This window comes from Echinops telfairi, unplaced genomic scaffold (assembly GCF_000313985.2).
Source record: "Echinops telfairi isolate 266 unplaced genomic scaffold, ASM31398v2 ScPeMD7_6;HRSCAF=24_1, whole genome shotgun sequence".
Taxonomy (NCBI): Eukaryota; Metazoa; Chordata; class Mammalia; order Afrosoricida; family Tenrecidae; genus Echinops; species Echinops telfairi.
This window is the reverse complement of record NW_022103903.1, coordinates 8723248-8738447: the sequence shown is the minus strand read 5'-3', so window position 1 is coordinate 8738447 and position 15200 is coordinate 8723248. Positions and strand designations below refer to the sequence as shown.

The following is a 15200-nucleotide window of genomic DNA, read 5'->3' as shown; positions in this document are numbered from 1 at the left end:
GACATCCTCTTTCTGAAGGGTCTCGGGGGAGGAGATGAGTCAGTCAGGGTGCACTGTAGCAGTGATGAAACATACAACTTTCCTCTAGTTCTTAATTGCCCGCCCCCCACTATCATGATCCCAATTCTACCTGACAAGTCCGGCTAGACCAGAGGATGTACACTGGTACAGATAAGAACTGGAAACACAGGGAATTCAGAACAGATGATCCCTTCAGGATCAGTGGTGAGATTGGCAATACTGGGAGGGTGGAGGGAGGATGGGGTGGAAAGGGGGAACCAACTACAAGGATTTACATTTAACCTCCTCCCTGGGGGATGGACAACAGAAAAGTGGGATAAGGTAGTCATTGGACATGTAAGATATGACAAAATAATAATAATTTATATATTATCAAGGGTTCATGAGGGAGGGGGTAGCAGGAAGGGAGGGGAAAAATGAGCTGATACCAGAGGCTCAAGTAGAAAGCAAATGTTTTGAGAATGATGATGGCAACAAATATATAAATGTGCTTGACAGAATGGATGTATGTATGGATTGTGATAAGAGTTGTACGAGCCCCCAATAAAATTATTTTTTTTTAATTATTTTTGTTGCTACTTCATAACTGTAATTTTGCTACGGTTATGAATCAGGCAAATCATGTGAAAGGGTTGTTCGATACCCAAGGGGTTGCAACCCACAGGTTGAGAACCACTAATCTAGAGTAAAGATATCCCCTAGAATACTACTTAAAAGAAAAATCTAAAAGAGAAAATTGAATATTTAATTCATTAATTAAATATTCTTCAATGATCACCAAGTTGATACTCAAAATTCACTGTCCAAGAAACTCAACTTCAATTTTGAGTTGGTTCCAATTTATAGTGACCTTATAAGGTAGGATAGGAGTGCTCCTGTGGGTTGCCAAGGCTGTAACTGGCGGGAAAGTCTACTCTCTCTCTGGCACTGGTCGGTGGCTTCACCAGCTGCTATGTCCCCTGCATTGAAGGCATTTGTGTGCATCGGCCTTTGCCCTATGGGATCTGACCTTTTGAAATGTTAGCAACGTTTACTCTGAAAAATGCAAACAGCAAACACAAACAAACAAACAAAAAGCTCACTCCCTATGCTCTTACAATCTTGAGTGGCCCTAAAATAAAACATACAAAACACAAGTCAGTTGTCAACAAAGAGATTCATAGTGGCCCCGAAGGTCAGAGGGTAACTATCCAACCCATAGGGTTTCCAGGACTTTAGTATTTATAGAAACATATTAGTTCATCTTTTCCCTCAGAACAACAGTTAGGTTTGATCAACTCACCTTTGGTTAAGAGCTGAGCACTTAACCACTTGCCACCAAGGCTATATTTCAGTGACAATGCATACTCCAAAGGAATCAGACTTTATTAGAATTACTTATCTAGTTATCTATCTATCTACCTATCTATCTATCTATCTATCTATCTATCTATCTATCTATCTATCTAGTTGCCTAGATTATAGGTTTCTTGAATCTAGGATGGAGACTTTCTACTTCCCCTAATTTAAAGATATGATCTATATTTATTTCTATCACAGAGGCATTTAACATGAGTGGCCTTTCATATAGCATATGCTCCATAAAATATTCCCATATATAAATAAACAAAAACTTGGACAAGTGTGCACCTAAAAGCCATTATTTTCTTCACTCTCTTTCCTATATTCTTCCAAGTGAATTACAAATATTAATGTATTCTCCAAATTGTCAGTATAGTATTTAACTCCAAGTGCATGTGAATTTTATTAATGGTGTCTTCCCTTTATTTACTATGGATAATTACATGTCCATGTAAAGATACTATCCATTATCTTTATCATTAGCAATTTTAATTAAAATTAATTCTCTTCTTCTTAGCAATGGCAATCCAATTGAAGTCCAATAATTTATTTGAAAGCTTTTTTCCTTTGTGAAAACAAAACAATTGTCATATCATTATTACAACCACATTGCTATTGTTTAACTCTTCCTACTGTTCAGGACATGTAATCCTTTATCTCAAATTTTCAAATTTAGGTATGACCAAGTCATGATTTCTAAAAATCAGAGTTAATGAAGTTACAAAGAAAATAATAGTCTATTTTCCATCACAGAAAAAAATATTCACATTGTTATAATTGAATAAAAATAAGAGTAAACTAATAAATTAGTAATTAAATCCTAATAGTTGAACAGGGAAAATTTAAAAGGCTATTTGACACCTTGCTAAATAGGTTTGGTACTTAACATATATATATATAATGTCAAGATCAACACCATCAATCAATAACCACATAATTTTTCAGTAGTAGAGGTCATTATTGGCCTAAATTCAGCATAAAGCATAAATGGTATCATCAGTGTAATGAACTAACATATAATTATGTATCTACTCAAATTGCAATGTCTTCAAACTTTATGGCCATATATCATAACAAACTTATTGGCAAACATTAGTGAGAGTAATAAAATTCCTTTCTATTTCCCACTCATTAAATAAATATTATTGAAATATATATATCTAATAAATACTCTTATTGGGGGCTCTTACGTCTCTTATCACAATCCATACATTCATCCAGTGTGTCAAGCACATTTGCACATATGCTGCCATTATTTTCAAAGCATTCTCTTCCCACTTTAGCCCCTGATATAAGTTCCCCATTTCTTCTCCCTCCCTCTCCCACCCACCCTCTTATGAACCCTTGATAAGTTATGGATCATTATTTTCATATCTTACATCATCCCCTGTCACCCCTCACCCACTTTTCTATTGTTTGTCCCTCTGAGAGGGGGTTAGGTTGATCCTTGCAATCAATTCCCCTTTTCTCTCCCCATCCTACCCTAATCCTCCTGGTATCTCTACTCTCATTGTGGCCCCTGAGGAGTTTATCTATCCTGCATTCCCTTTGTTTCCAGCTCTCATCTATAGCTGTGTGCATGTTCTGGTATAATCGGATTTGTAAGGTAGAATTGAGGTCATGATAGTGGGGTGAAGAAAGCACCAAAGAACTCATTTTTTCCCTGTGACCCCTCTGTGGGGGGATGTCTAATTGTCTAAAGATGCGAATTGGGGCTCCACTAAGTGTCCACCCCCCATTCACCTTGAGTATGATTTTGTTCTGGGTCTTAAATGCCTGGCACCTGATTCCATCAGCATCTCATGATCACACAGGCTGGTGTGCATCTTCCATTGGGCTTTGTTGCTTCTCAGCTAGATGACCACTTGTTTAACTTCAAGCCTTTAGAACCCAGACACTATATCGTTTTACAGCCGTGCACCGTCAGCTTTCTTCACTACATTTACATATGCATCCATTTTGTCTTCAGCAATTATGTCAGCAAGGTGAGCATCACAGAATGCCGGATTATTAAAACAAAATGTTCTTGTGTTGAAGGAGTACTTGAGTTGAGGCCCAATGTCCATCTGCAACCTTCATTATTATTCTTCTTTTAACTTAAAAAAATAATTTTATTGGGGGCTCATACAATCTTAGAATAAAGGAGAGTTGTGTGCTTCATTGGTACTATAGTGCACCCTGACTGGTTCATTTCTTCCCTGTGACCCCTTTGAAGGAGGATGTCCAATTGTCTACAGATAGGCATTGGGTCTCCACTCCCCCACTATGCCCAATTCACCTTAGGTATGATTTTGTTCTGGTTATTAGATGCCTGGCACCTGATCCCATCAGCATCTCATGATCACACAGGCTAGTGTGCTTCTCCCATGTGGGCTTTGTTGCTTCTCAGCTAGGTGGCTGCTTATTTATCTTAAAGCTTTTAAGACCCCAGATGCTATCTCTTTTGATAGCCAGGCACCATCAGCTTTCTTCACCACATTTACTTATACACCCATTTTGTCTTCAGTGATCATGTCAGGAAGGTGAACATCACAGAATGCCACATTGTTAGAACAAAGTGTTCTTGTGTTGAGGGACTACTTGAATCGAGGCCCAATGTCCATCTGCAACCTTAATTCTTAACATATAGATATAAGTACATAGTTCTGTTCCCTTCTCAATATATATGTGTGTGTGTGTGTGTATGTATGTATGTGTGTGTATATATGTATGTATATGTATATGTGTGTATATATATCTATATATAGATGTACATGCCTGTATTTAGACCTCTATAAATGTCCTTTGCCTTCTGGTTCTTTCCTCTATTTCCTTTTACTTTCCTCTTGTCCCACTATCATGTTCGACCTTCATTTGGTTTTAGTAATTCCTTGCTGCTATATTGCCCTTGATTATGCCCCACTAGGCATCCTACGCCCTTCTCTCCATTGATTTCAGTTCACTTGTTGTTCCCTTTTACCTGGGTTGGTTCCCCACCTCCCTTCCTTTCTCCCACTTCCCCTCTCCTGTATCCTCCCCAGAACCATTGGTCCTGTTCTTTTTATCTTCGAATTATTTATTCCACCTATCTTATTTATATGGACATGCAGATACATTAATAAATGCAAAAACCCTGAAATGAAAAATACAACAAAGGAAGTCAATAGAGTTTAATCACTCAGAAATATTAAATATATCACATTTTATTTCAAAAAAAGCTATTAAATGACTCATGGTAGAAAGACATCTTGATACATTTAAAGTTTTATCAGATATTTTCAAAATTAATAAACTTCTTCAAGCCCATGAAATAAAATGGCAATAAGAAATGCCATATATTGAGTTAAAACAAAATCTTCACTTACTCAATTATTATAACAGTGCAATGGTTTCTTCTAAAGGTTGAGGGACTTAAAATTTTTTGAAGGATATTTTGAAGTAAAAATGTTAAATAAATTTTCAAAATTTGAAATTAATAGAAACTGGTTATCATGAATTTATATTTTCTTTTAAAAAAAATCATTTTATTAGGGGCTCATACAACTCTTATCACAATCCATACACACATCAATTGTGTAAAGCGCATTTGTACATTCATTGCCCTCATCATTCTCAAAACATTTCCTCTCCACTTAAGCCCCCCGCATTAGGTCCTCATTTTTCCCCTCCCTCCCCACTCCACCCTCCCTCATGAGCCCTTGATAATTTATAAATTGTTATTTTGTCATATCTTGCCCTGTCCGACGTCTCCCTTCACCCACTTTGAATTTATATTTTCAAACTCATCTGAAAACTCCCAAACAGAGAAAAAAATGCTAAAGTTTGTAAAACATAGGTTTGGGGATTTAATAAAAGTAACTATGAGGGCCTTACTAAAATATTTATTCTCACTAATATTTAATGAGTAACTCTAACACTGCAAGGCTCTATTATTTATTCCTTTAATTGCCTGAAGTCTACATGTTGTCAATGCTCTTGTTATTACCCTCTCTCTCATTAAAAGTAACACTTCAGAAAAGAACTACAAAAGGCATGGAGTTGATACAAACTCAAAGGCATGCTTCCTGGTCATCCTGGCATGTTTTACTTTTAGGAATTGTCTACCTGTCAATGAAGGACAGCCAGTCACTTGATATTAATTCTTTCCTCGATATATTTTTTCCCATCCCAAAGAAAAATGATCCACCTGAATGGAAAATGATTGACCAGTATTATTAATATGGCATGTAAATATGATTTTGCTGAGGGTAATTAAAAAATGGCTGCACCAGCTTATCCACAGGAAACTGCCAGAAATTCAAGGTAAATTCTGACAGGGATGTGGAAAGAGGGATATCATTGCTGACATCAGATGGATCTTGGCTGAAAGCAGAGGATACCAGAAAGATATTTCTTTCTGTTTTATTGACTTCCAAAGCCATTTGAACAAAGTTTCAGAATACTTCATTGTCTTCATGTAAAGCCCGTACATAGACCAAGAGCAAGGCATTTTAACAGAACAAGAAGACACGGCATGGCTTGAAATTGGTGACGATGTGCATCAGCGTTGTATGCTTTCACCATAATGACTTAGTCTGTGTGCTGAGCCAATATGCTGGTGGCAGCATTGAAGGAAGATTTATAAGCGACCTTGAAAATATAGATGACAAACTGACTAAATGAAAGTGCAAGTTACTGATGATGATCAGTGACCACAATCTTTAATTTGGAATGTAAAGAAAACCCCCAAACTCACAATGGCACCAGTAGATAATATCATGATTGAGAAAACGTCGGCAGGGATAGGTATCAGAACTTCAAACACAAGCAATCAAATTGACATGAAGGAGCTTAGATAAAGTGGAGACCAAAATCCCATCTGTAAGAAAATTGGATCGTCCCTCATAGAAGGGTCAAAAACAAGAAATGACATATCCAGGGTATAGTATATATAGTACTGATGAAATACATACTATCCTCTCGTTCTTTAATAATTCCTCCCCTTACTTATTATGGTCTTAGTTTTACCTCGTTAATCTTGTTAGACCTGGGTATATTCATTTGCATAATTAAGATTATTCAGTACGTGACATCCAAGATAGATAAACCCTTCAAAAAAGTAATGGGAGTAATGATTCCTTGAGGGTATGGGAAGAGAGGGGTGTGAAGTAGGAACAGGCAGACTGAGGACTGTATAACCCCACTCGAGAGGAGGGAATATCAGAATTTTAGGTGAATGGTTACATTGGATGGTGTAAGATAAGGAAATAAATAATATAATAAAAAGTGTGCCTGGCGGGTAGGATGGGAGAGGAAGAGGATAAAGAAGAGTTGATATCAAAAGTTCAAGAAGAAAGAATATGTTTAGAAAATGATGGTGGCAGAAATTGTACAATGATGCTTGATCTAATTGAATTATGGATTATTACAGTATATGTTAGAGTTCCCAATAAAATGATTAAAGAAGAATTTCATTTTACATGGAACCTCAATCAATACCCAGAGAAGCAGCATGGATGGTAAATTGGGACAATAAACAAGGAGGATTGCAGAAGAATTCGTGCATTTTAATTAACATGCTCCTGTTTGAAAAATAATGCAAGTAAAATGGATTGCCAGAGTCAGGGGTGGGGGTGGATGGGTGAGGAGGTGGGGATCTGTCTTGGGAAATGTACAGTCAAAATACTCTTTAGAGGAAAGGACAGTGAGACTTTTTCTCAAGTATTTCCAACATGCTGCCAGGAGAGAGCAGTCTCTGGGAAAGGACAGCATACTTATTAAATGGAAGGTCAGCGAAAAGAACACGATGCTCAGTGAGATGGACTGAGACTGTGGCTGCCATGATGGCTCAGAGCAAGCTAGCTCAGCAATGGAGTAGGGAGCACGGCCGTTACTTTGTTCTCATGTACAGAGGGTTGCTTCAAGTCTGAACTGATGCCACAGAACTGATGTCAATTAAATGCTCAGACTATCAATTTCAAAAAAATGAAGACCTGATGTTAGATTGTTTGGTTTATATGTATTATGATCTTCAAGGAAAATGTGAGTATGTGCATAAAGCAATAATAATTTATCAAGTACCAACTGCACACTAATAAATCAAGTTGATTCAGACTCATGGCAACCCTACAGGTTAGAACACAAGTGGTCCTTTGAGTTTCTTTCTTCTTTTTATAACCAGAGGAGAGCGTGGATGCAGTCCCTGACTACCACAAATTATGCAGTCGAGTTTCCCACATTTGGGGAAAGCGCAGCGGTCAGCACACCTGGAGTGCAATGGATGAGCCGCATGCTGGGAAAACCACCTTGGTCCTTTGAGTTTCTAAGGCTCTACATCTTTTGGACGGTGGTAGCCTCAATGTTCCACCTCAGAGCTGCTGATAGGTTCAATCTGCTGACCTGGTCATGACCAACTCCACCACTGGGTAGAGTAAGCCAACATGTAATTGACTCTACCACCATAAGGTACCATATAGGCTACATTACAGAGTAATGGATTTGTCTTGCAGGATTCGTGTAGTTCTACCTGAGGCAAAGATCAAGAAAGAATGGAATCAACATGCAAGGCTGTCGTTTTGATTTTTACTAGACCTTTTTAACCACTTTACTACATTGTTCTAGCTCCTAGTTTCTCTGCTCCAGTTGTTCCTTGCCAAACTCAGACTACTAACTGAAGAGAAAGGACAACATGTTAGAAAATAGTTGAGAAAGAAACCAAATGCTTATAGAATGGCAAGAAGCTCAGGCGTGTATGTCTGTGCTAACCACTGATGCTTAAAATTCTGGAAACAAATGCTACTGTCTCTCAGAATTTTAGAGGGTTTGGTATGTTCCTATTTCAACTTTTAATCACGCGTGTTTTTGTCTTATTTCCATTTCACTATTGACAGTCATAACTGCCACCTCATCATTATTCTGCCTCTTGTGTCCTTGCACACTTTTGTCTTCCTTTATAATGTGCTCTGTTTTTTCCTCTTTAAAGCCAAGTTGTTTTTGCCAAGCTCCTAACAATGTCCTAACATTTGAAAAGTATTTTAATATGGTGTGCTTGACCACTGTGTACAAACCGTACATCTGCAATCACAGGGCCCAGCTCCCAGTCTCCTTGAGAGCATGGTTGCTTTTGTTTTCAGTAAAGTCTGTCATATAAAAAAATAAAAATAAACCAATATCATCAATCACAGGAAACAGATCTGCCTACTTTGCAGCTGCGTGACAAAATCATTCCTGTGCGGATCTTTTATTTGCAAGGGAAGAATCCATCTAGACAAACCTGAGAACTGCACTTTGCATTTCTCAAGTTAATTTGGTTTCTAATCGCTGCTTCCAGTATCTTTCCCCTCCCCGCTCAGCTCCCTCCCTGGCCAGAGCTGAGCAGTATCCTAAGAGTACGTAGACTCAATGACTGAATTATTACATTGTTTCTGAAAGCCATTGTTGTCATCTAAACTTTTCAATTATCAAATGGAAATTCTATGTTGAATTGTGGTAAGAAAAACCCTAGGATCCCTATGTGGGTCTTCCTTTTCCCTGTGTGGGTCAGGTGGGGCAGGAGGGTTCTAGCTGTTTGTGTTTGAACTTGGGGTTGAATACCTTGTTGGTTGCCATGGAGTGACCCCATGTGTCCAGAGTCGAGTTTCTTCATAGGGACTTTAAGTTTGTGACGTTTCAGAAGATGCCCCTGAGAGGATTCAAACCCCAATGATCAGCTCTTGGTTGAGTATTTAACCTGGGTACTTAACCTTTTTTGCCACCTAAAGACTGCTTTTAATACAGTCAGATGTCAAAACCCACATGTCAATGGACTTTAGAAAAGCCTAAATTACAGTTTATTATCTTTTGGTAAATGCGCATGCGTGTGTGTGTGTGTGTGTGTGTGTGTGTGTGTGTGTGTGTGTGACAGAGAGAGAGAGAGAAAGAAAGAGACAGAGAGAGAGAGAAAGAAAGAAAGAGACAGAGAGAGAGAAGAGAGGAAAAGGGAGAGGGAGAGGGAAAGGGAGAAAAGAGAAATCAATGCTTTTCCTGATAAGAATATCTTCTGCTTGTCTGACCAGTAAGACCCATACCTCACTCTTCCTCGCTGTGTTTCTGCTAGGGTAGGTTGACTGACATAATAGGATTTCTTGGTTCCACTTATGTTTGTTTCGAAAAATGCCGAGTTCTGTCATGAGATCAGAGGAAGAGAGGAGAAATTCACTCCCCTGGTAGATCACACAAAGCTGATTGGGTCCATCCTTTGAAAGCAACCTCCTCTATGCTAATCTCTTTTACTCATTTGGGGCATCATTATTTTCTCTTGCACCTGTAAGCTGAGGGTGGACAGGAGCATGTGCATTACTAACTGATATGTCAATGTGGCCATTAGAATAGTATCTGTTCTAATCCAATCATATTTGAGGGATAAAACATGCAGACTAGGCAGACTAGGCATTAAGAAGCAAACGCAAAGAAGGGAGAGTTACAGCAGAGATCACCAATAAATGCCAAGAACTCTGGGAGTTGAGGCAAGGCTTGCAGCTCCACACTGACAGAGAGAGATTTCTCCCAGAGGCAGTTCCCTGAGGTTGGACGGCGAATCTCCACAACCATGAGGAAATAAATTTCTGTTCTATAATATAACTCACTTGCTATATCACTACTCCGGATACAGCGCTAGAAAGAAACTAAGGCAGAGCTCATTTAGTGCTGGTGTGGAATGTTTATGAAGGTCACCTAATGCAATTTTAAAAACAGAAAAATAAAAACAGACTTGGTCTTGGGATATCACTTCATAATTGCAAGAGTTAATTGTCATATTTTATACTCATTTAAGATATACACTAGATGGTTTATACTGTCTAGATTTTGAATAGTGAATGACTACAGTGCATCACATTAACAATTTTCAGTTTCAGAGTCATAAACAATTCAACAAGGGCTGCAATATCTAACCTTAAATAAAGGTGGAGATGTGCTCTGGGAAAAATCATGTTAAATGACAAGAAGTGCCTTCAGCAAAGCTGGTATTAAAGGTATATGTGAAAACTCTGAAGAACATATCTATGCAATGTCTGAATACAAATAAAGCACCACTTATCAACTAAAGCATTTTATGTAACATACCAATTTATAAGCATGGATTATTGAACTAATAAAAATATTGTAACATCACATATAACAGTGGTAAGTGCATTATTTAAGAGTTTAAGTGTTTAAATTTCTGAAAACATTTGAAAAATATTTAACATTGGGAAAATAAGTATTAATTTAAAATTGGTTCTCTTTCTGTTCAGGCATAGAAAGATCCTTTCTTTTCACAAACAAAACTCTCTCTACTGAATGAATAGATCTTCCTCAGCACCACTACAGACCAATTTTTGACTCAACTCTGGGGATTCTCCCTAACTGACTGACTCCCATGATTCACCACATCCAATTCAGCCTACATTTTTTTATTTCTTCTGCTCCAAGCTCGTAGGTGGATGATCACATATTAAAAGGACCTTTAACTTTTTAACCTAATTTTCAAACAGCTCTTATCTGAAACTCCAAAGTCAATACTTATAGCCAGTTTTTCCATTAAACTTCTGAGAAAGTTATGAGTTTACTCCTCATGAACCAAGTTTTCATTCATTATAAAATATGGTAAACAAAGTATCCCATTCAAATGCTCTTTTGCATACCAATAGCATGTAGAACTCAAACAGTGTATTAGGTTAACAAAATAATATTTTTGTAATTAGTTAACAAAATAATTTCTTAACAAAATAATGCTCCAGTGTTTCCTCTCTTAATTCCAGAGCATCAGCAAAAGTCCCAAATAGCAGTACATCTGCACCATGGCATTTGATATTTTTTCAGCCTATTTTAATAAGTTATGCCACTAAAAATTTTAAGTATTCTTATCACAGTAAAATGAAATTATAAAAATGCTTTATTCATCATATTTCCATACATATTTCAAGCATATTTAAAGAACACAGGGGTTGAATATTATATATGTAATACTTGATGCCATAACTCAAAGTGGAAATCTCAGTGAATCACAGAATATTTTAGAAATGGCAAGAGATCAGGAGGCAGGGTGTTTGAGTTTTCAGTGTATATAGCTCTAACAATTTAGCTCTGTTCCCAAGTTTCCATATGCAGGATTAAAACTAGTAACTACATAAGATGTTTCAGCAGGTGAGAGGAGAATCTCTTTGTATTAAGTAGCAGAAAACACAGCAGTCATATTGCAGCACATGATCACCTGGGGATCAAAATAAATTCAGGAGATTAAAACATGTCCCCAAAGAGGTGGTGTTGATTAGAAAATTATTGGAAACTTTCACTAAAATTAGACACATTTTCAGAAATGAAAATGCATGATCATAAATTGAGTTTCTGATATTAGAAGGGGTATATAGAAAGTGTGTGAGAACATCAGCACATTTCTCCAAGTCCATATTTAGTATGCTTGAATTCCTATGCAATGCAATGACAAGGAGAGGTCATAGGAGAGAAACTATCTTATGAGAACAGTATGCATCATCCCTCTGATCTTTAAACTGAGTGCTATTTATTCGATTGTGACTTCTAATGAACAAAATGGAAATGCTTATTTGTAGTTTCGCAATCTGTAATGTTTATGAAAACAGACTGCCACGCCCTTCTTCCATAGAGGGGCTTGTGAGTTGAATCACAGACTTTGGATAGTTTCCAAACACCTAACCAGAGCTCATTTCTGCTCATCCACGGGTTTCAAAAAGTGCATATGACAACTCCCATAGAGAGTTGCACTCTTCGAAACCCACAGGGGTAATTGTACTCTCTCCTAATGAGGGCTAGGAGTCAAAATCAACTCCACAGCAGTGTTAATTGTATTGCTACCACATTTATCTTCTTTATGGGTGATCACTCAGCAAATTATACAAAACATTCTTTTACACACTAAAGGGCACCCTTTCCGATAATTTCCTATGTAATATTCCACACTATGTTGGGAATTACATCCCATATACTGTGTCTATATGAGGGCGATGCTCTTATAAATCGACAATTTATAACGTAATCGATCTGCCCATCATTACAGCCTTTAATAATGTGAGGGCAAGTAGAAAATATACATTATACCCGAAAAGTAGGTCTAGCAAAGTAATTACAATTTATCTTGTTTTCATAACTGTGAGTTTCAACACAATTCAATTTCTTCTAGGGATATAATGAAGATGAAGTAAGACAATGGATGGAAAGGCCTTGGAAATGTAGCTGTACTTGGTCAGTGCTCATTATGAAGGATAAACAATTGATATTGTTCTTATTATTCTAATAAATTCTCCTACTTTTGTAATATTATTCTGATAACCATCATTTTCTGGGGTGATGGATAAGTGGTTGAAATCTCATCTTCGGTATGGGCAATGTGGATTGCCTTCCTAGCACCTCAAGGACAGTCACTCTCTTTCTGTCAATGGAGGCTTATGTTGCTATAATGCTGACCAGGTTTTAGAAGACCCTTCAGGGTAATGGAGACAAAGAAGAAAAACCTGATGACCTTCCTCCCCAAATAAGCCAATGAAAACGTTACCGACTGCAATCGTCCCACTCCAACATGCGTGGCCTCTCCACGAGTAATCACAACAACCTTACCCATGCATCACCCATGGGTGCTACATGGATCTTCTCATATTCAATCTATTCAGTAGACATATAATACATGTGCATGTCTTGCTAGTACTCTAAAAGTGAAAGCCCTTAAGGCTTAAGAAGATAAACAAGCATATGAATGATGACAATGAAGTTTGGTAAGCATTCTGAAAGATGGCATCGAACACCCCAAGACAAAATGGAGGGAAGCCAACCAAATGCTGCCGGGATCAAGGCGGCTGTGCAAAGGGCAGGTAAGTCCAAGAAGGGCCAGTTCTCTCTTATCGAGTGAAGAAAGCACTGTGATGAACACAATCTCTGTTCTGCTAATTTTTCCTTTCTATTTTAGGAAGAATTCAGTTGCAGCAGATAGCCAGTTTCTGAGCAAACATCAGCTACTCATCAGAAGCCTGGGCAGAGAAAGAAATCGACCAAAAGGAAGAGACAAAAATAATTTAGGCAATTTGTCCCACTTCCTTTTCTATTGGCAATGCCTGCCCCTTTTTTCCTTTTAAATGCGCTGTTTAGACATAAATGTGATCAAGATGATTATAAGAAGACAGAGTTATTTTGTTTTAAAGTGAATGATATTGTGATCTATTAACAGTAGCATAATTAGAGATAGCTTTGATATGTAAAAGAAGAATGTTCCTAAGATCTTCATTGAGAAAAATCCACAGAGCAAGTTTCCTTTTTCCTGTAAGGGAGATTATGCTTCAACACAACAAAGAGCCGACAAATTGTAAAATCATTTCATGGACATGGTTTTCTAAAACACACTTAAAATATGTTTGATACGATAGTAAAAAGGTTAAAATAAGCCGTATTTCTTTAATAGGGTGCAGTTAAATCAAAGAGAACGTTCATATGGAGAGTAACCTCATTTATATCAAAGTCTTTTAAGTTATCAATCACTAACCAGTCAGTTGACATTGAGTTGAATGTGACCCATGAAGACTTACATAAGACTCATAATAATTTTATCTTCCATTAAGTTTCCTTTGCAGCAAATAATATGATGGGGATATCCTCTAAATATTAAAATAAGTAATACATAAAATAAAATACATACAAAATCTTGTACTCTGAGTTTTAATGATCTCACTGAGATAACAGCTATATAGGGAATGAGTAAATTCAAGAAATATCATAAATTTGTACTTTCATTCAACTTCAAACTCTGAAATGACCAGAATTTACACCCATAACAACTGATTTATATTTGTTTTGGCAGGGCTGTTTACCGTATTTACATAATATCCTTTTTTCAGTTATCTGACAGAACTTCATAAAAACCAACTAAAACTGTCTTGTTCTCAACAAAGGTTCTTGACTCTACATAAGGTTGTGGAGACTGTGAATTTTTATAGGAGCACATAGCCTAACCTTTTTCCTCCAAGAGGTGACCTTGGGGTTGCCGCCCAATGGCTAATCCACTCTGTCCCCAAAGAACGTACACATTTATATATGCTTTTCAAATGTGAAGTGAAAGTGATAAATATTTAAGGGAGATATAAAATGCTGTTAGTTGAATTCTTGTAGTAATAGTAAAGTGATAGGATATTTTAAAAATATATAACATTTCTTTTTAAAATGTCCTCTCCAAAGGATCCTCTTAGACTCCTCCTGACTGTACCCTTCCCTTCTAAATCAGGGCGTGGTTAGGCTGTTTAATACCATGGTCTCATGGACAATCTGTTTTCACAAATTAATATATTCCCAAGTTTTTGTTGTTGCTGTCATTGTTCTATGTATGCAGATGACTTGAAATCTACCAATTGAGAAGAAGAAATATGGTAGAGGGGAGTTTCAACTTAAAACAGATGAATGTTCCTTATTGATTGTATTGGAGTAAGAAGAAATAATCTTGGAAATAGGCTTTTATTCCAATAGAAAACTAAAAATATCATGGAAAAATAGATAGGGAAAGATATATGAGAGAAACGCTTCAAAAGGAAAATATTCAATTTTCCCCATTTATTCCACATTGGATTTCATATTAAATTATTTATTCATATACATTTTATCCAGAATAAATGAGAAGACAAAATTCTAATTTCTCAATTTCTGAATAGAAATTCTCTGATTTCCCTTGCAGAGGGGTCTGGGAGAGGAGACCAGCCAGTCAGGGTGAGATATAGCAACGATGAAAAATAAAACTTTCCTCTAGTTCCTAAGTGCTTCCTCCCCCCCACCATTATCATGATCCGAATTCTATCTTGCAAGTCTGGCTAGACCAGAGGATGTACACTGGTACAGATAGGAACTGGAAA

At 37.1% G+C, this 15200-nt stretch overlaps 1 pseudogene; it reads right to left on the bottom strand.

Annotated features, from left to right (window-relative positions):
- Positions 1–7497: 7497 nt before the first annotated feature.
- Positions 7498–7642, bottom strand: LOC115868105 (annotated as a pseudogene).
- Between the last annotated feature and the right edge of the window lie 7558 nt (positions 7643–15200).